This window comes from Canis aureus, chromosome 30 (genome assembly GCF_053574225.1).
Source record: "Canis aureus isolate CA01 chromosome 30, VMU_Caureus_v.1.0, whole genome shotgun sequence".
NCBI lineage: Eukaryota > Metazoa > Chordata > Mammalia > Carnivora > Canidae > Canis > Canis aureus.
In genome coordinates, this window is record NC_135640.1 from 21,018,244 (window position 1) to 21,041,564 (window position 23,321).

General features: G+C 33.5%; 1 long non-coding RNA gene across 16 annotated transcripts in view; it reads left to right on the forward strand.

The window, feature by feature from the left end:
* The window catches only part of LOC144301774 (uncharacterized), a 268,953-nt gene that overhangs the window by 40,004 nt on the left and 205,628 nt on the right, over nucleotides 1-23,321 (forward strand). For 15 of the 16 annotated variants that reach the window (XR_013368623.1, XR_013368621.1, XR_013368611.1 and 12 more), the window contains one exon: nucleotides 17,383-17,542. The exons of the other annotated variant lie outside the window; for it this stretch is intronic. This is a non-coding gene — a long non-coding RNA (uncharacterized LOC144301774). The remainder of the gene's footprint in view (nucleotides 1-17,382; nucleotides 17,543-23,321) is intronic. 16 annotated transcript variants of the gene reach the window in all.

The window sequence follows — 23,321 nt, forward strand, 5'->3', positions numbered from 1 at the left end:
AGTAAAAATAAAAAAATAAAATCTCCTACTATGTCCTGCAAATGTGGTTTAACATCTGTTTAGTACATGGAGACATTTGACCTGATATAATATTATGTTTTGCATATGAGAACTTAGCAGAAACAGAACACCTCAATGTGAATGATTAATTATTGCTTTTGACCCAGTTTTAAAAGTTTTGGGTGTATTATAGATGTGTGGTCTCTCATTTCTTTGGTATATAGACATATTTTGAAAGGTTATATTTTTCGTGTCCTTTGAAGCTTCTATTGAAGCCAAGACACCTAAAACTTTGCAGTGGATTATTGCTGAATGATCCAGGTTTAAAATCCGTTAAAATGTTCTAAAACTGTAAAATCTTAGGATGTTCTTCATCTGTTTTCAATCACCTCTTTGAGACGTTGACATGCTTGTCACAATGTTCCATTATTCTTGGCCTCTGGTGCCTCAACTGAAACCAAGATGAAATCTATCCTATTTTAACAAAATTTTATATATTTTCAATGGTAGATCCTCATATCAAAGGAGTGATATAGAAAAATATATATGTAGGCATAAACATTTATAGGCTGAACAGCCTAGGGGAGTATATGTTCTGGAAGAGCAGTTATTATCCAAATTGAGCAGATATACACTGTCACCTCTGAGCCAGGATGGCCAGCAGATTGAATCATATATTTTATGGAGAGATACAATATCTACCCACATCAAGAACATGACTGAGACAAAACCACGGGTTCCATGCCTGTCATCTTTGCTTCCATCTGTCAATATACAAGATACCACCCCTTTCCCCCAAGACTATATCCCATTTTTTACTACAATGAGTTATACTTAGTTGTCACTATCTAAGCCTTCAGCCTTCTTTCTCCACCAAGTCTTCCAATGTGGAGCATCATAACTGTAGAATTCTCTGTATTTTCAACTTTATTAGCTTTCAGTAATAATTGCATTGACTAAACTCAGATTCTGTCTCTCTGTGGAATATATAAGACTCTACTACAAAATTCTCTTGGACAATCATTTATTATCTGCTTCACTGTCATCTAAGGATCCAGATGTGGACATTGATATTCTCTTCTTTGAGACTATTTTTTCTCTTGAAATATTCTTTATTTTTCATTCTCTTTTACTCTCATTTTTCCTCAAACACTTTGACAGCTGGTTCTTCCAGATGCCATTGGTACCACCCTGAGTATACATGTCCACATAGACAATCCAGAAAACAATCAAATTCTTGGCTTGATGATTTTAATTTTTTTATGTCCAGTGACCTTCCAGAATCTCATTCAGCAATCCACTTCCGCAATTTCTGTTTGAACCTTGCCGTTACCTATAATACAAGTATTCTATCTCTACATATCACTAATAAGTGATACCCAGCTGTGAGCACAGCCTCATTTATTATTCATCTTCTTTTCAAAATCTCTTGGTCAGGAACTGAGACCTCTATAAATTTCCCCCCATCTACCTCTTTTCCTCACTTTATTATTATCCAGCTTGGGTTCCATGGTCCATGATTTCAAGGACATTCTCACAAATATTCTAAACTTTCTTGTTCCTCTGTTATTCTTCTTGAGCCTATCAAGCAAAACAACAACCTTCAGTAACCTAGACTAACATAATGTAGCATGCCTTACCCCAGCAGCTGAGCAATACTAGGTAATTTCACACATGAGGTCATTTGAGCCTCCTAAAATGCATTATCATCATTCACAAGCCAGCCCTTGGGACTGCCCATCTATCTTTCCATAAAATGTTTTAATCTTCTTCCCTTTCTTCAAATTTTGATAATAATACATATCCTTAATTTAAAAGATGTCTTTGCTATCTACTTGTCAAAGAAAATGGAGATCATAAGTTTAGGCTACAAATATATAACATTTTATATATGCGTATTTTTTTAGAGAGGCAGGAGCAGAGGGAGATGAAGAGAAAGAATCTTAAACAGGCTCCACACCCAGTGCAGAGCCCAAGCCCGAGATCATGACCTGAGTTGAAATCAAGAGCCAGATGCTTAATCAACTGAGCCACCCAGGCATCCCTAGACCACAAATATTTTAATACTACAAAATTAAATATATTCACATCTACACTCTCATCTTCCCTAAGGTTAATTCCTTTATCTGCATTTTGGAGTCCACATTTTTTTTTATCCCTTCAGTAAAATTCTATTTCTGACTTTCTCTCATTTATCTTGTATATCCAAGTATTTAATTCTCAACTAAAAATTCACCATTGTTTTTTCTTAATTTATTTTGTTTTAATTAAAATGGTACATGTATTGGATGGCAGTGTTCCTTTTCTCCTATGGCATGGAGAAAACTTAGTGATTCAAATTCATATATTGAAAGCACCTTGATCTCTAAAGAACCATTTAAGTATAGCCAGTCACTTGTTCTCAACTGAGTGGTGATACAAATAAGAGATAGACTCTTTTTATTTTGTTTTTCCAAATAAGCAAGAATAATATTTTATTCCTTGGAAGGATATTTGTAAAAATGTATCAATAAGATTAAAAGATTCAAGACACATTTATTTATATGCAGCACAAACATTGAAGATCAAAACATCTGCTAAAATGTAATGCACCTTTAAACAGATATCTGAGATCATAAAAGTGACTGACTCCACTGTGCAGGGCATTCTTTGTGTTATTTTTAATCATTGAATTGTCATTGATCTCTTACAGTGTTATAACAACTAGTATTATTTTCACTAATACAGAACATGTTACCTTAAAGTTGTATTATAGTTCTATATACAAAACATGATATAAAAAGTAAAAAAATAATAAATATATTTTAGATACATTTACATATGTAAATATTTAAATATGTAATATACTTCTAATAATTCAGAAAAAATGTTATTACAAGATAAACATGTTTGCTTCCTTTCCTTTAAAGATACATGTTTATGAAATATAAATTCTTCTAAGTACAAAAAAAAGGAGAATTTAATGGACAACTTTTTATTCATTTTGTAAAATGTGATATTCTTAATTAATTTTGAATTCCATAATCTAATGTCCTTCTATGTTTCCTCTTTATATCTATTAACACTGTTACTGCATGAGGTAAAAAAAAAAAACATTTACTGGAATATAATTACACTAATTCTCATTCAGCGTAATCTAGTCTGTTTTATAAATATTTCAAACATTATGGTAAGCAATTTCTAATAGCACAGCAAAAAAACAAAACTTAGCCTTCATAATTTAGTTTCCACATGACTTGCATTGTATTAAACATTTTTATGCCTTCTCCACCTTTATTGGTAATAATTGAGAATAAAACAATTATACATATTTAAAATATGTAGTGTGAAGATTTAATATACAGTATGCAATAATTACCACAATCAAGTTAATTAACACATGTATCACCTCAGATACTTAATTGTGTATGTGTGTGTGTGGTGAGAACATTTAAGATCTACTCTCAAAATTTCAGTTATGCAATACCATGTTATTAACCATAGTCATAATGTTCTATATTAGCTCCTCAGAACTTACTCAGTTTATAACTTAAAATTTTTCCCCTTTGACTTATACCAGTACATTTCCCCCATCCCCCAGCTCATGGCAGCCACAACTTTATTGTTTCTGTGATTTTTTTTTTTTTAGGTTTTCTTTATAGGTTATAGGTACCATATAGTATAAATGATACCATATAGTATTTGTCTTTATCTGGCAAATTATTTCTAACAGACTAATACTCTCCAAGTTCCCCTGTGTTTTCAAGAATGAAACAATTTTCTACCCTTTTTGTTTTTCGGCCTGAAAGATGTTCCATTATATATATGATATATATAAATATGGTACTAACTTAATTCCTCCTAATATTTAAAATGATTTCAATTGTCAAAATCCTGATGGAGCCCTTGGTTTTACTTTTGTAGCTACCGTACAGAAAATTTCAGAAGTGTAAGAATACTTTCCATTATCAGGCCTTTTCCTTAATAGAGTAATAATCTGTAGTAATTATACATGAAAAAATTAATGTACTTTTGTGATATGCTATGTTGAGGGAGAAGAAAATATAATTGTCATAGATTCTTATCTAAATATTGTACAATATAATATGGTCAAATTTATCTTTTGTTGATTTTCTAAGATATTGAAAATGTTTTGTATGTTTTTTATCAAATACACTCAATAGGAAAAAAAATAACCAGAAAAACAATAAATATATGTATATATGTATGTATAAATATATATATTTATAACATTTTCTTTATTCATTCATCCATCAGTAGATGCTTAGATTGTTTCCATATCTTGCCTATTTTAAATAATGCTGCAGTCAACATAGGAGTGTATTGATCCTTGAGATACTGATTCTATTTCTTTTAGATACATACCTAGAAATGAGATTGCTGGATCATATAGTAATTCTATTATTAATTTTTTGAAGAAGCTTCATACAGTTTTTTATAGTAATTGTACCAATTTAGAATTCCTAGCAACAGTGTACAAAGGGTTTGCTTTTCTCCACATCCTCAACCAACACTTGTTACCTCTTGTCTTTTTGACTCAGGACCCAGGGATAAGGTTCAGAGGAGAGACCGCAAAGCCCTGGGGATGGTTGGTCAAAACTCTGACTCAGAACCCAGGGGGCAGAGCAGAGTGCAGCAATACAACCCTGGTGATGACAGATCAAATCTCCACTTAGCTACCAAAGAGGGCTGCGGCAGCATAATAACAGCATGACCCAGTTGATGGCAAATCAAGCTTAGCACTTGTTGGGTGGGGCACAGTGCAGAGGAGCTCAGAACCGCTAGATGGCACACTCTGTGGTGCCCCAGTTCAGAGAGTGAGACACAGGCCTAGGCAAGTCTCACCAAGACTGGTCAGGGACTCCAGGCAGCTGTGTCAGCTGTGATCAGTCTTGGTGAAAACTGCCCCTAAAGATTGTGGGATCCTCCGTAGGAAAGGCGACAGATGTCCATAGTAGTGATGAGGATTGCTAAAGTCCTCCTGGTTTGATTTTTGTTGTTTTCTTGTTTTTTTGCTGGAATGGATACCCTCTGCGGGAGCTCCCCCTGGGCCCTGAGCAGCTCTAGGGGATGGAATGGCATGGCGCAGGTAAGATGCTTTCTATGCTTTTCTATGTGATAGTTGGATTTTGTGCTCCAGAAAGCTTCTGCTGCTTTGTTGTATTCCAGAGCTTTTGAATATCTATTTTCTCTGATTTATAGTTGTTTCTTGTGGTGTAGATGAGTGTTAGGACTTCCAGCCTGCCATCTTGTTGATGTCACTTTCTGCATTATAAATTTTAGGACACTATAATGTTATGTGAGTCTCCTGATTATGAACAAGTACACTAGAATATATACAGTGTGAATTTTGAATAGACCAGACATGAATCAGTGTGAAAATTGACATTCCTAAAGAACCTCTTGAATACAGAGAAGAGGAGGTATCATTAAATCATCTAACCTATCCTAAATTGGTTTGCTCTTATGAGTTCATATTTAAATATTAGCTAAACTAAAGATTATTAACACAAAAAAACACCTATATCACAATATAATTGAAATGATACCATATGTATGCAGTTTATTATTTGTTTGTTTCCATACTCTCCTGTGCTCTGGAAGCCTGAACCTTTGGACAGGAACAGATGGTGCCACTCTCTCATTTGCTCCTGATTGGGCTCAGAAATTGGAAACAACAATGGAAGAATCAGGGGGAATCCCAATTGTCTTCCTTTATCCTTGATGCTGGAATACGGGTTCAGGGTCTCTGGTGGTTGTGTTCTATTCTACCTGAAGTACCTCATCTGTATAGTTCCCCTCATAGTCCTGTTGCACTTTTCAATCTAGGCTTGAAAAAGACTTTCTCTATTGATAGTTTTTAAGTACCTCAATATCTTTTAATTCCCATTCACATCTGCAAGTTATCCCCTCATTAAAGCTATATGGGCATTCTATTTGATAAAAATAATAATAGCATTCATATCAGTATCTTGTCGATCAAAGACTACATCTGGTTCTTCAGTTACTTTCCAGCAGGTGTTATTTTAGTAATAAAAATGATTGGGGTAATCAAGTCAATAAAGTAAATAAATAAAAGCTGCATGCATAATTTAGCTTTTGAAGAGTGAAAATTTCCTTTCTTTATATCTCAAGGAAGTGACTTGGATTTGACTTTCCACCTAAAATATGCTCTTTTTCATTCAATAAGGGTCATATATTGATAATTTGAACCTAAAAACCCAAATAATAGATACTATTTTTAAAAAATAATTTACTCAATCTTTAATTTGTATCCTCAAGTAATAGGGAGTTCTTACTCAAAAAAAGTGAATTTGGGACCATAACAATGGCTAATTTTGATAAATTTTGAACACTACAAAAGTTAGGGAGAATATCTGTTTGATTCCTTTCTGTGTCCCAGCACCAGCATTAATCTTAGTAGGTGCTTACTAAATGTTCTAAATATGTGTTGGTTAAGTTAGTAAATATATGAAAAGTTGGAACCGTATAGAATTTCACCATAGAGGGCTTTCACATGCTTAATTGAGCTCTTTAGCTTGTTACAACTCTATAGATAACATTTTATCATCAATTTCTCAAATGAAGAAAGAAGGATGGATATTTTAAAACCATTTCTAAAATCTCATAGCTGGGGCACCTGGGTGGCTCAGTGGTTGAGCGTGTGCCTTTGGCTCAGGTCATGATCCTGGGGTCCTGGGATTGAGTCCCTCTGCCTATGTCTCTGCCTCTTTTTGTGTGTCTCTCATGAATAATAAATAAAATCTTTTAAAAATATATAAAAAATTAAATCTCATACCTAGGTATGTGTTGAATCCATTAATCCATTCACCTTTATTCAATGACCTGTTTCAGTAATAATGTACTACTTACAATATGTATCCGTTTAATGGAGTTTTCCAATGTTATTTAGTATTAGTGAATATATGTTCATTGATACATGATCATCGAAGCCACTATTACTAAATATTATGTATAATGTGCTCAACTGTCTACTTATATCATTGCTTTTCAGTTCTTAAGACAACTCTAAAAACGGTATATATTACTTTTATCATCATCATTGTATTATTATTTTACACAAGAGGAAACTGAGGCAGGGGATGTGAAGCTCTAGTACTGTACTCAGCAAAAGCCATGGGGATATTAAAACATACTAGTGCACTTTAAGAAAATACTTTATTTTCCATCAGCTATAGTGAAAAATAAAACTTTAGCTAAAAAACAAAAGATTAGAGAGCAATTAGATAATATTCAACATATTTATATCCATAATAATAAATAATCATTGTGACAAAATTTTCAATTGCATTGATATTATGTAAAGTCAAGAATTAAAATATGTAAAAATATTTTTTCATGTAGACATAAAAAGTCAATGATGTGTGGTTTGGTTTCTTGAGGTTTGACTCAGATGACACAAAAATAGCTATCAACTCAGTATCTGTTTAAAATACCAGTGTTCAGAATTAGTGAAAACCTGTTTGCACATTATAGGGTAGTATATTATAATATCATTCATTGGAATATATATTTGTATTTTTTTCTATCAAAATAATTCCATCTTTATATATACTTTGAAGCCATTCCATTAGACGTGGTCTTCTCTATTGGTGCTCTTGGAATTAATCTTGTGTGAAGCAGCAGTTTCACTTTTGGCAAATTCTTATAGGGTTTTCTTTTGAAATTGGATTTTGTAAATTTCCTTTCCTAAAAAAAATAAATAAAAATAAATGCAAACAAAATTGGATTCAGTATATAGGCATAACATTATACCTCTGTCTCAATATAGAAATCACAAGTGTCTGGCTAAGTGAGATGTTCGGGAATATATTGATATGGAACACCAATATCTGAAAACACCCTAAAAAATAATTATAACATGCTTTTAGTGTTGAGGTAGAAACTATTTTTGTAAAGGTCTTGGTTATGTCTTCCATTTTGCTATCAATATTTATATGTTGTTTTCTGCTTGAATTCCTTCTTTATTTCTTAGTATTTGGAGCCATCTATTTTTCACTTGTTATTGTCCAAGTAGGGAAACTTACTTGATTCAATTTATATGAGATAAAGATGAAACACACTCATAATAGTAAATGGAATCATAAGAATAACATTTTACTTACCATAGCTAAATAGACATCTGAAAATAGCAATCAAAAACTTGAAAAAAATCCATAGTGAGGAATCAGAATTTCTGAGTTAAGCATCTGATAATAGTTGAAAGTCATTTGCATATCTTAGCAATCACTCTGCAATAAAATTATGGTTCAGTGCAACATTAGTTGCTGCTTTTATTCATAGCTTCGTTCTTATACAGTCTTAAAAAATACTTGATTTTATGTAAATGGCATAAAACCAAAAAATTATATATAAGAAATGTGTGTGTTGTACATGCATGTATATCTCTTGGTCTTTGCAAAGTTCAAATCAAAATTCAGAATTGAAGTGGTAGTTACTTTCTTCCATTTTTACCTTTAAATGTCCTGTTTTAATAAAGGTCAATAAGAAAATTATAACAGGAATGGAATTGACATAAAACAGGCTCAGTATTGACTGCATAATATATATTGCTATTCTTAGGCAGGATTTCAAGACTAAGAAATAATAAGAAACAGGACACAAAAAACTGATCCCACTTTTATATAAAAGCTGATTTCCAAAAAAGGGGATGACCTGATATTGAGATATTGAATATTTCATAGGACAGCATGCCTTTCTATTTAAAATGTTTAGTGGAAGGCAGCCCCGGTGGCTCAGCGGTTTAGCGCCGCCTTCAGCCCAGGGCGTGATCCTGGAGACCCAGGATGGAGTCCCACGTTGGGCTCCCTCCATGGAGCCTGCTCTCCCTCTGCCTGTGTCTCTGCCTCTCTCTCTCTCTCCTCTCTGTGTATTCTCATAAATAAATAAAAATAAAGTCTTTAAAAATAAGTAAATAAAATAAAATATTTAGTGGAAGTTAAAGGATTGAGCAATATATGTGTATTTGATATGCACATATATAAGTTGAATCATTTGAGACTGCTAATATTTAATCACTTTTAACTTATATAAACAGTGATTCAACCTAATACTATAAATACTGATAGTTCATATATCACACAAATGTGAGCATTTGCTTCACTGCATAGTATATGTTATGATTTAAAAAAATAACAGCTGATGATATTTATATTTACTTTATATAACCACACCCATGATGAATTTTTTATTGCTAAGGAGCAGGGGGCATATAATTTAATCAAAGTCATTGATTATTAAAATATCATAAATATATGTGCATACATAATTTGAATACATTACCTTAGTACCCCCGATTGCAAATTAAACCTTCAGTATTTTTTTTAAACTTAGAGACCCAATGTTAATTTCAACAAATTTACATTTATAATAAGTGAAATCTTGGGGGAAAAACCTACTCTTATGTGCAAAATTACATATATATGTAAAATATATTTGTGTTTACAAATAATATATGTATATGAAATTCTTAATTTCTTGTGCTAATAACTTTGCCACTGTTAATGAAAAAATACTAAAAGATACTTTCTTTTGAATTTGGGAATCTCTTTACCTTATTGTAGACTTCTGATAATTGTTAGACAGTTTTTTTGTAAACAAAATAAATTGTATTTTGCATACAAAATACATTTTGTAAGCATAGATAAATTGATTGATGTATCTATGTAAAGGAGGGGTATATGAATGAAGGGAAGGTGCAGGTTTAAAGGAAGTTACCTTTCTGCATCATTGTTTCAAGGGTGGACATTTGATTCAGATAGAAGTAGATTTATTTCCAGTTTCTATCACTTCAAAGTAAGTTTATTTTTAGCAGATTTTATTTCAATTTTCAATTTCCTTATCTGTGAAATGGTAAAATTAATTGAGCTAACTCAAGAAGTAAATGAACCAATTCATAAGAAAGCACTTGCCAAAGGACCTAATACATGCTAAGTCTTCCATAAAAAGAAGCTGTCATTAGTTGTCATTATCATCACTCCCAGGGCTGGGTAAAATGTGCAAAATATAAGTATAGAGCTCCTTATTTAGAAAGCAGGGGGGAGGGGAAGAATTGCTAAAGGTACTAAAATATATCCTATTTCACTATGTTTTTGCTTTTTTCTGAAGATCACAAATTCATTCCACTTGAATGCCTATCCCTCGCCCCTCATAAGTTTGGTTTACACGTAATTTCAAAGTACTTTGACCCTGAATATGCCTCAAGGAAACTTTGATTCATACCCACTATTAACAGCACTGGTCTTTACATTCTTTGAAATCTAAATACCCACAAAAGGAGTCTGGTTTTTCCATTCTACATTTTAAGAACAGGTCACTGGTTGTTGGCCTCTACCTATTGGCTTTCTTTGATTGTCTCACCCACCATTTTTCCAATTAGCTAGGTACATGGGATAGAAAGGGAGGGAGAATCACAGGGTATTAATAACTAAGGAGCATTAGTGGCTATGCTGAGGCATTTTCCATTAACCAAAGGATGGGCAAGTCAGCTATGGTGATTTAACAACATTCAAAATATGGGGAAAAAAGCCCTTTTATCCAAATAATTTAACTTGGCAGATAATCTTAAAATACTTATAGATAGTATGAATTTTATACAGTCATCTTAACATTGAAAATATAAATGTTAACTTATTGAAAAAAATTTATCATCTAAAGCCAGGGGTTTTTCTTTTAAATCAGCTGATGGACAGTCCTATGCACTTTCTTTTACTTTTCTTTTTTTTAACATAAACTATACTTAAAATTCATCCTATGCAATTTTCTGTTTCCATCTCTTTAAAGTGCATCGAGCAATTACAAACACTTGTAAGCAATTTGTGTGCAGAATTATTTTATATGCTTTTCATTTCTTCCCAGTTTTTTTTTTTATAGTTTTCAACCCACAGTTACTTTGAAAGCATATTTCAAGCAACTCACCTTTATAGAGTTGTTTTCAAAGCATGCAACTTCGCTTTTATAGAAACAACTCTTTATTTTCACACTCCTATTTTCATAAGTTTAAGTAATATTTAAATAAATTATGTAAGTGAAAAAAAACAAAAACAACTGGTACAAGCAGATTTGGGGATAAACACATCTGATACTTGGTACACATACTACTGAAACAAAGAGAACAGAAGTGTAGAAGACAGAAGTTATGTAAACCAAAAGCATTCAGAAAGCCATAGACTTCAGTAAATATGTTTAACAGAAAGACTAGAAAGCATTGTTTTATGTGGCAAATTGGTAAAATGAAGGTCATTTAAAATAATTTTTGTTATATTTTTATTCCTTAGCTCATTAAAGTTATGTTTTTCCAGTCTTACCAAATTTGTCTCCAAAGGGGAAGGAAAAGTAGAAACAAAGATTTTCTTTTTACTCACATCTACTAAATAGGTAGTTAAACCTTTTTACTTTATTTAATTCACATAATAAGATGATTTGCCCATAGTTGAGATAATGACCTTGAAATTGATATTTTTAAAATAGGCTATATTACAGTTCTTAAGGATGGAACCCAGAAACAACACATATCATGAATCACGGGTATTTGCAGTTTGGGAATAAAACAAGAAAGATAAATTTGTTAAAAATATTGTAGATCTATTATGGAAACTTTTCTGAAAAGGACATGGTGAATGAATAAAGATTACACGTAAAGAAAAGAAGTAAGAAAAATTGCAGGTTGGATTTTCTTTTCTTATGACAAGAAATTAGCTTAGTGACTTTAAATTCAGATCATACAAAGGGGATGACTTTCAGAGAAACCCCCTAAGAAATGTTAACAATAAACAGGATAAGAATAGGTAGGATATTGTCTAAAGATGCCTTCAACCTACTTATATTAATATTTATATTTTTAATATCTTAAAGACAAAACATTTTGCAAATATTTCAAGCTTTTGTCTTTAATAATGATTGAGACTTTCCTCCTCCATTATCTGGTGTCAATAATCCCTTTCTCCCCAACCATTCCTCTAGAAAGACTATTAATTCAAGTTTCAAGAGCCTCAGTCTCAGGAAACAACTTTATTTTTATGTTAAGGGAGAAAATAAGAATTTTGTTATCTTCTGTCTGAATATTAGGAATATGGAACAAATAATTTCCTGTTTCCATGATGATTTTTTTCTTAAGAATGCATTACTAAAATGTATACTCCAACTAAAGAGCTAAAATTTTAGGCATTTGAATTTTCAGTGTTTCAATTCTCTATGTCTCTAAAACCTAGAAAAGTCTGGCACATGTTTGATGAATTTAGTAATAATACATTACTAGAATGTATATTCCAAGAGACCTGAAATTTTAGGTGTTTGAATTTTGGGTCTTTTAATTCTCCATGTTTCTAAAATGTAGAAAAATGTCTGGCACAAGTTTGATGTTAATTTGGGATTCATTGAATGCATAAATGAGTGCCACCGACAGTTTTCCCTGTCATTAACTGGTCTGTAGTAAAATTAGCAGTGGCTGTCTAGCATTCCCTAATGAGGACATTCCTGTGCCATGAATGAGGACACACAGAATGAATTGGCAAATACACATTTGTGTCAATCTGATCTTTAGTGAATTCTCCAGATCTGTATATCCAGGCTCTAAGTGTGTGAGCAAATTCAGAGATCTTGCTAAAAATCTCTAATTATCTTGTGGGAGGAGTACTACTGCCAGCATTATAAAAGTACATTAACTACAGAAGTTAGTCACATTTAAAAAAATATTAATTTTATCATAATGTATGGAGATGTTGAATCACTCTGTTGTACACCTGAAACTAATGTACCAACATAGTGTGCCAACTATACTCAAATAAATTAAAAATTAAAAAATATATATAAATTTTGAAGTGTATTGATTTTTGTTATAACATGTTTTCTTTTTTTCATATTCAAATCCATAGCATGCCTGCATTTAATTTTCCTGTATTATGAAATAAGTTATATTTTATCTATATTTAATAACTTTGACAGATAAAATATTGGATAATAGTTGGTGATTCCAAGTGTTATATATCAATTTGTTATGTATCAATTTTTTGTGTATACTTAATCACTCCTAGAAATGTATATTACCTTCTAATAAAGTATAATTCTATCTTAATATATGATTTTAATATTGTTTTATTGTGACTTATAAATAGTTCTCTAAGGGTTGCCTAGGTAGCTCTGTCAGTTAAGCGTTTGCCTTAGGCATAGGTCATGACCCCAGGGTCCTGGGATCGAGTCCTACATCGAGATCCCTGCTAAGCAGAGATCCTGCTTCTCCCTCTCCTTCTACTGTTGCCCTCATTTATTCTCCTTCTCTCTAATAAATAAATAAAATCTTTTAAAAAATAAGTCTTATTATGAGAGGGAGAAGGCATAGATGGGTTGGCAAACTTATTCTTCCTCAAAAGTAGTAAACTGTAGTCAAGCATCCTTCTAAATTAAATCTGAAATGATATATTATTGTACTACACAACAGAATTTTATGGAATAATTTTTTTACATGACATTGGGCATCTAAAAATTAATTTATTTGGCCTATTATCTATTTTTACATTTTTAACTTAATGAAATTGTTTTTTATCTATCCCTCCTTCTCTGTTTTTTTCTCCTTATTGAATTAGTTTATCTTTTTTGTATTTTTTTCTTGAAGAAAACAATTCTTTTGGTTAATTATCAGTGCTATATTTCTCTTCATTATCACTTATCCCTTTATTTTTATTTATTCTGGAGAATTTCTTTTTTTATTTTTTATTTTTATTTTATTTTTTTACCTTTTTACTTTTTTTTTTAAGATCATATTTATTCATTCATGACAGACATAAAAAGAAAGAGAAGCAGAGACATAGGCAGAGGGAGAAGCAGGCTCCACGCAGAGACCAATGCAGGACTCAATCCTGGGACCCCAAGATCACGCCCTGAGCTGAAGGCAGATGCTTAACCCTGAGCCACCCATGTGTCCCAGGCTTACTTGATAATAGTCTGCTAATTAATAGACTTGTTTTAATTTAATTCAGTATAATTTTATTTGGGTTTTAATTTTCTTGGCCAAAATTTCTGTATTGCAATATATACTTTGTTCACACTAATTTTTTTAAAAATTGTAAACCTGTGATTTGGCTTTATGTAGTCATTAGTAACAGTAGAGTGAGGACTTCATTGAGGATTTTTTTTCTATTTCTGTAATTTGGAAACATCATTAGAAAATGGAGCTTGTCATATTTCTCCTTTGACTTTTTAAAAAGGTTTTTAGATGTGGGTTTGGTGCGTGTTTTAACTCCTAACCAATGATTACTACATTGGAACAATCTCATCAACACTTAAAAGTTAATTTGTCTTCTGTATGATTTATAGTTTTATTTAATTTTTCTACGCCACTAATCATACTGCCTTTATTTTTTTTTCATATTATCCACTTTTGCCCACTTGGCTGCTCAGGGTTAAGAGATTTTTTTTTAAAGATTTCATTAATTAAAAAAAAGATTTTATTTATTTATTCATGAGAGACACAGAGAGAGAGAGAGAGAGGCAGAGACATAGGCAGCGGGAGAAACAGGCTCCATATAGGGAGCCCAATGTGGGACTCGATCCCAGAACTCCAGGATCACACCCTGAGCTGAAGGCAGGTGCTCAACTGCTGAGGCACTCAGGTGTCCCAGGTTAAGGGATTTTTGAAACCTCTATTCCAGTGCATTGTTTTTGTTGTATTCATAAGACATTTAAAAGTATATGTTATATTTTCCTTTGGTTTAAATTTGTGATTGTTAGCTAGTCTTTTTGAATGATTTTATTTAATAACATTTTTCTTGATATCTGAGTTTTGTTGTAAACATATTGTTCCTTGGTTATTTTGATATTATTATTGTTGTCTGAGAATCATTTGGTTTGCTTTGTTTTACTTCTGTAGCACAATCTTCAGAAAATACACATTGAGGGAGTGTTGTTTTTTCCTTATCTTTTCTTTGTGGTTTTGTTTTGTATTTTTTTGTTTGTTTGTAACCCAACATGAAAATTCTGTTTTTAGCAATAGAGGTTTTAAACTAATTTACATTTACTTTCATAATTGATATTTGGTCTTTTGTTAACTTTGGTATACTTTTTTTCTTTTCTTTTATTGTTTTCTTTACACCATGCATGTTCTATGAACTGCTGCTCCCCTGAGTGTTTTCTTAGTTTTGTTTTCAGGAAAAAGTATAACATATTTTATTAGGTTTCTATACTTGACATAAATAATATTATCTATATTTTTAAACATGTTAACTAAGAAACAAAAGTTTAAAAACCCTTGTGTTGCTAGGCTGTAAATTAAGTGATGAGACTAGAATCTTAAAATGGTTCTGATATTAATGCCCATTTCATCTCTACCTCAAGGAAAAGAAAAAAAATGCTTGTATATTTTACTAAGGCTAATAGTTCATACATTGAGCCACAAAATGATATTTGGAACTGCAAAAGAACATAGGCTGAGATGAAACGGAATGAGCTCATCCCAGTAAAGTATATCTGTGTATTGCAGGGTCTCTGCATGTTAATTGGTGTAATATTTTAAAAGACATGGTCAGTAATTTTCATTTGATATAAGTGGCCATTTGGCAACACGATAGTGCTATAAGAAGCTGAGTAATGGGATCAAAAGGACACTTGCCTTAGCTGACTATTACTTCTTATTTAATATACATCGAAGAGACTATTAGTCAGGAAACCTTGTAAAGAGTCTATGGCACCGTTTATAGTTATTGAAAATAATTTAACTAAATCGTGGTGGGATGATTAAAAGAAAGTGTTATACATAACAAAATACATGAACAAGGAGTTAGAATGATTTGGTGATGGCCCTAAAAAAGAATATTAAAAGCCATCTGAAAATGGTGAAGCACCTCATCTTTAAGATTGTTAAGGTCAACTTAATACATGGCCAGAGTTGGTAAGAGCATAATGGCCTTGATTTTATATTTATTTAGTTTAGGTGCATGCAAATGAAAATTATTAGGTTGAAAATATAAGAATTGTGGCTATGAGAACTTTGTCCAGATCTGAAAATCAGAAGCAAATACATATCCTCTTGTAGGTTACAGAAAGTAACTTCTTAAACTATGTAGGGGAAGTGTAACTTTACCTATCTTAAGTTGTCAGCTGGAACTTTTAACAGAAGGACAGAATAACGAGAGAAAAATCAGTTTTTTAACATATGCAACACGTACCACATAGAAGAAACCTAAACAAAGGTGATTCAAAGCAGTTGTTTAGAGCTAAGGCTTATATTGTATTTTCAACAAAGAACAATCAAGTTGTAGAAAAATGACAAGATGAAAGGCAGCAGTTCTAGGCTTCCAAGGACAGCAGTCTGGGAAGGTAAATATAATGCTAGGAAACTAATGAAGTAAGGTTTGCAGATTCCTCTGTTGTCTTTTCTAGACTGATAAGAATTTGTCTCCAGTAAAAGGAGATACGATACCCTGCTTTTAGGCTAGAGAGGGGGAGCTTGCTTTGGGTTTGCTGCTTCTTAATTGCCTTCAGCTCAAAATAACTTTCATGTAAAAGAGGCATATTTTAGGGTAATGTATTCAGGTGTCCTTCAAATTCTTATTCACCTCAACCTCTTTAGGTAGGAATGCTAGTAATCAGAAGTAACATATAGTGAAGGTGAGACTACCATCACAGAAATCCATTTTAGATTTTGGGAAATTGTTAGAAATATTTATAAATAATTTCTATAATTATAAGGTATTAGTAAATCTAGTACTTGAGTATTGGAATATATTGGGCATTTTACCTCCTTTGAGTTTCTGAATCTATCAATGAGTACTGGACCTTCCAATCTTTGTGACTATGATGCAGTATTGTATTAGGGAACGCAAATACTGAGTCCTAACTATGGAACTTTTGGAACACAATTGGCATGATGCTGAATGAGGCTTCTTCCACTTTGTGCTTGCGCAGCATGTAACACAAATGACAACCAGTTAAAATTAAATTTCTGATTAATGGTAAGTTTTTAGTATGAATATGTGTCCACTGTTTCATGGAACATGGCTACTAAGAATTATTTTTTGTTTGTCTGAAATTCGAATTTAACTGGGCATCTTGTATTTTACCTAGTACTCTAGGCTAATGAGCCATACCTAAGTAGCTGACTAGTTGGTTAAAATGTTCAGTTTTGTTGCTTAGAATTCACAATCAAGGCTTTTGGAGAATATGGAACATTTTAGAAAAATAATACCCCTCTAAAAAAAAATCAAGCTATTGGTGTATGTCCATGACTTATGTTTACTCCTCAGTAAGTGCTAAAAGAGACAAATGCCAATGCTACTAAAGAGAAAAGCTTCAATTTAGGTGAACCTGTCTAAAGGAAGAATATATATATAATCTGTTGTGAGAAATGAAAACCTTTCTGCTTTTTTCCAGATATCCAACACTGTATTAGTGTCCATAATTTGAAACTACCAAAAGTAACTTCTCTGCCTCATGTTTTCACTGTGGTAAACCAAAACAGGAAGGTCAGAAATACCAGGATTTAGCTTGGCATCAATGGGAAATTAAAACAACAGCAACAAAAAGAAAATAGGTAACCTAATTCATTATTCCCTCCCAGAAAACTCCAATGGTTGCTATGTTTGGCAAATATAATAGTATTCTTATACATAGGAGTAATTTATAAGATGGCAGGCAAGGAAAGTTTTACCTATTATTTTTCATTGTTCAGAGTCAAATACCAAGACTAAAGCCACAGACTGAGGTCTGTACTCCTGTGGTCAAAAGACAGAGTCCAAGAGTGGACTTTGCATTAAAATTTTATGGTTTAAACGATTTCTGCTGGTGGACATCAATAGATTGGATTCCTGCTCCCACTTAAATCTTTGGGCAGTAATATAAGATTTTGAGGAAATTGGAGACCTGGCATTAAGCTGGATGGGGATGTATGGTTATTCCTTTCAGGGCCTTTATAGTCACATAAACAATGAATGGGCAGTCTTCAGATTTCAGCCTTGAATTTATACCAGTGATCACTGGACCTGTAGCAGAGGACCTATACCAACGATCACTGTATATTTCTGCATCTTGTAGCTTTTCTAAATTAGAATGTTTATTGCAATAGCCTTATTTTTCCATTCACTAGTATATTTTGTATGTGGAGTCATGTTTAAATGATCAGATAGCTCAAAGGTTACAGAGAAACATCTGGACATTTTGAAGTTACATGTACCTCATGTTTATATTCTAGAATAAGATATGATAGTACATATAAGCATAGGCATAACAGCTTCTTCATTTGCAGAATTGGCAAATGGGATAGTTCCATTGGATTAGAAATTCCTGGATGTATATAAATAAGTGAGGATCCTTGTCTATATATATCAGGGGCATATGTGAGCTCTGAGTTCTCAACGGGTAGACTTGTAGCATAATTCATTGTTCCGGTGTATTTATGTGTTTGGTAACTTATTTTCCAATGGGATTCTAGTAACCAGAAAAGAGCAACCTCTTCAGTAGGATTTAATTTGGAAATAGAACTTGATTGCTTGATTTAGACCAGAACCATCAGGCTCTTTTCTTTGAAGCTGGTAGAGAAGTGTCACTCTTATATGATCCCTAAAGCTGAAAATATATGACTTCCAAGTTCTCAGCCAGTATGTGCCCTGCCACATGGAGATAAGAGAGAGAAAGGGGGAGATCAGGGGGAAGAAGGGAAAGAGCAAAAGACAAAGTGCCCTGGAAGAAATTAATGTGTCTACGGACCCTATAGACTATTGTTTTCAATCTAGATGGTGCAACACATACGTGGACTGTAAAATTAATGCAATGAATGATGGCCAGTTTTTTTTTAACCAAACACAATAAAGTAGAACAGAATAATTAAAAACCATGAATCTGTATCATATAGAATAAAAAATATTTTATGATTCTTTATGTGTATACACATGTATGTAAGGTTTCCTAGAATTGTGATGTAAAATGTATTTCTTACTTTGAGTAGCTGTCGAAAGTGTTTAACTCCAGTGATGAAGGAAGGCATTTCTAGTTCTTGTGACTAATTTTTTAATAGTGTAAACTACCCCTGAGTTCCCTCTATTATCTACCTTCCATTTTTACTTTGTTTAATTTAATATTATAAGCACCTAGTGCAATAGCTTTTTAAATCCTCCTAACATTTCTATGAGGGAGGTACTATTATTATCTTAATTATAGTGGTGAGAAAAATAAAGGCACACAGAGTTCACATAATTTTGCCTGACTGAGTTCATTCAGCTGGTAAATGGCAGAGTCAGGGTCACACTGGTACCCCAGAAAACTATCTCATATTGGTTAAAGCAACAGAATAAAAAAATATGTATTTTGTAAAAATATGTAGTGTATTATGGAAAGAAGAGAATTTTGCTGAAACTAGAAAAAAAGTTATCCTATTAATTATGGTGTCTTAAAATGGAGGTCATAACTTCTTGTAGCTGAGATTCCTATGACCAGCTTGGGTCAGTTCCTTTTCTTATAAGAAAGTGCTATGCTGTGATTACTGTTTATAAATTAGTGAGCAATCTTTGAATCCCTAAATGCTTCACATAGATCTTTAGAATAAAGTGCACACTCTTTATGATAACATTAGTGTTTTTGAAGCCAAATATGTTTTTTTCTTTCAAGATTATATTCATAGTATCTATCCAGAGACCCAAATATGATGTTTTTTGTAATTAAGAAAAATGCTATTTATATTGTAAAAATTAAACACCAAATTTACATATTATTTCTATGCCTTATGATCTAATTAGTTCATAAATACTTAAGGTTATTCATAATGAGACCTGTGGATGAACTAGGCTTCCAATTGAAGATACAGGGAACATATATTGGTTCACAACCCTCCCAGGAGATTTCCTGGAGCAATCTGGACACTCCCCATCCCACTGCACCCCCCACTACGTGCCCAAAGAAAGGAGAGACCAAAGAGAAAGGCAGGACACTCCAGGTTGGTATGTGGCAGTTTTACTAAGGAATGGAACTTACACACAAGGCTTGGTCTTGGGTGATAGCAACATGAATAAATTCTGCACCTAACAGTCAAATCTTAAAAGTTTGTAAAGTGATCTTAACTGGGTTCAGTCATGTACACCATGCAGGTGTTCTCAACATCACATTACTATCTCAAGGCCATGTTTTTGGAACAACAGTCTATGGGAGCAGAAAAGCAAGCAAACCCACATTCCAAGGACAGGGGCGGGGGTGAGGAGACCAGACCCCAAGTGCCTGGGTCCAGCTCACAGGTCAATCAGAGGTCATGTCTTTTTAATGACATTCCCAAACAGCATATCTAATTACTATACAATTTGATCCATGATATACATTTAAGCAATTCATGGATAATTTAGCTACTGTTCATAGCTTTAGAAGAAATTAGTAAAAATGCTCATAATATTTCTTGTACCTTTGTATGACACCTTCTCTATGAGGCATCTTATATACTTCATTTCAGAACAATAATGAAATAAAATAACCTGAGACTTAGTGAGTTTAACAAAACAAGACTATTTGGTACATTAGTTGAAGAATTATCATATAACTCTAGATATGCCTTAGTCCAAAGTGTACACTCTTTCAATTAATTCTGCTACATTTTAGGATACAAGTTGGAGACCTGAGCAAAAGATGTTGAATGAGAAACAGATCTACTTGTAAATAGATAAAACATTAACTAGCTAAAGAGAGGTAGGCCCACCAAGATGTCTTTGTTTTTTGGGGTTTTTTTTGTTGTTTTTTTTTTTTAATTTTTATTTATTCATGATAGGCACACAGTGAGAGAGAGAGAGGCAGAGACACAGGCAGAGGGAGAAGCAGGCTCCATGCACTGGGAGCCCGACGTGGGATTCGATCCCAGATCTCCAGGATCGTGCCCTGGGCCAAAGGCAGGCGCCAAACTGCTGCGCCACCCAGGGATCCCCAAGATGTCTTTATCATTTCTTTGTAACATGTTTCTATCTTTTAGTGTGATGTTAATTTTTTATTCATATTAGATATACTACCTTTAATTCTCCTCTTTAAATGTCCTAGTTGCTCTTAGCAACATCAAATTATGATGACTCCCTCAGTGCCTTCACAGCTTTAAGTATATTTTACTGCTCTGTGACTTGTGGGGCATAATTTAAAACTAAAATTTAACTTTTTAATCTCTTTTTGGTTCAGTAAATTTATCGCCTATGAAAAGTAAAAGAATAATAGGAGAGATAATTCTCCAATGAATTAATATTAGAGAACCACCTTACCAGGTTTTCTAATCTATAGGGCTCAGCTAAGCAGGAAGAACTGACGAAAATGGAAGGGGGTCATAGTTTCTTCAGTGACAGTGGAAAAACTTGGCATAACTGCTTATGACAGTGCTCATTGCCATCATGATGGGATTGTGAGACCAACTGGAAAATATTTAAACATAGTCATGCAGATAAGTTTCTAAAATAAAGATTTGGAGTTTAAGTACTATGTTCTGATGACTGTAGTAAAAGTCTGTATCCCTGTACAAAACCCCAGATTTAAAACAAGGACAAAGGTTATGTGCCAATCAGAAATCATTTGCTCTCCCCACACTGGAATAAAAGTAATTTTAAAAGCAATTTAAAGACATCAATCCCCTGCTAGAAAGTGAGGTGAATTAGGCAAGGTATGTGTAAATAGTAAATGTAAAGGCTTGAGATCAGATATCCTGGAAATATTTTGTATTGCCTGCGTGGGTAGTTGTGTATCTCTTCACACTCTGGAGCTATGCTAGTTGAATTCCAACCATGTGAATTTGAACTGACTGTTGTGAATAAGATTCTGTCTCATGACATTAAATCTGAGAGAGAGAAACTAGCAGTAAACAAGTGGCTAATGGGAAAGTAATTGACTTTGTGTGACTACAAACTCCTTGTTCCAAAGAAATAGATAATAAACTGAAAGGGATATATTATAGTATAAGAACAAGGAAGAATTATCCTAAAGATTTCATGATTGAAATATATACATCTGACAATTTAGTCCAAGAAGGAGAATACTTTTTTTAGAAATGCATTATTTGGGCAGCCCGTGTGGCTCAGTGGTTTAGCACCTGCCTTCAGCCCAGGGTGTGATCCTGGAGACCCAGGATCGAGTCCCACGTGGGGCTCCCTGCATGGAGTCTGCTTCTTCCTCTGCCTGTGTCTCTGCCTCTCTCTCTCTCTCTCTCTCTCTCTCTCTGTGTGTGTGTCTCTCATGAATAAATAAATAAAATCTTTTTAAAAAATTAGTCTTATAATACTCCATAAATAAAGTTTCATTTAAAAACTTAATTAAAAAAAAAAAAAAAAACGTATTACACAGATCTCTCTGACCATAATGTGATTTAGAAATCAACAACAGGGACTCCTGGGTGGCTGAGCAGTTGAGCATCTGCCTTTGGCCCAGGGCATTTTTCCAGAATGGAAAAGCCAACCCGGTAAGGACAATCCCCTAAAGCTAAGACTGTGCCTTTCTCACTTATTTCCCACCTCCAAGACTCCCTAGTAGGAGGTTGTCCTTCAAAATAGAAGGGGATTAGAATTAGTCTTCTTACAACAAGGGGGGGGGGGCGGTTATGTGCTGCCTTAAATGTAAATGAGAGCGAGAACAGCAACAAGGTTGGTGAGAATCCTGGTTTAATCATTCCCCTGGCTCACTCTGAGAGCAACCTGGACCCATGATTGGATCCTGCATAGGATCCTCTGAAAAAGGGGGTAATGTGGGACCCAGGAAATTTAACACAATCCCCTACCCCTGGACAAGCAGAGCAGGACTGACTCTATTTTGTGCTGCACCCGCCTTGTGCTGACCTGCTTATTGCTTAGGTACTGCCCTGCTGAACTGGAAATCGGCTCAATGATAGGCCGGTTCAAATGGATACTGTAGGGTAAAATGTAATTCAATCGGCCACCTGCGAGTGGACCAGCATGACTGTGCAACTTTCTGCGTATCCCATTGGCCACTGGCCCCTATGAAGCTGCTGAGCCTCTTAGTCTCGGGGTCCAAGTCCCTGCTCCGCTGCGTCGGGTATACTTGGACCCAGGCTCGAGCTTGTAATAAACCCTCGTGTGTTTGCATCGGTGCGGGCTCCTTGGTCGTTTCTTGGATTCGCGATCTTGGGCACAACATAAAAACATTTGGAAGCATACTTAACAGGACACTTTTATCCTTAAATATATGGAAAATTCCATGATAAGTCTCCACCTTGAGGATTTATAAAAGGAAAGGAGAATAAAGGCAGAACATAAAAGAATTTCAAAAATGCAGAGAATCAACTATTTTAAATTCTTGTTATTCTAATAAAAATTGGCCAACCTCTGGCAACATTGATGGAGAAATATAATTAA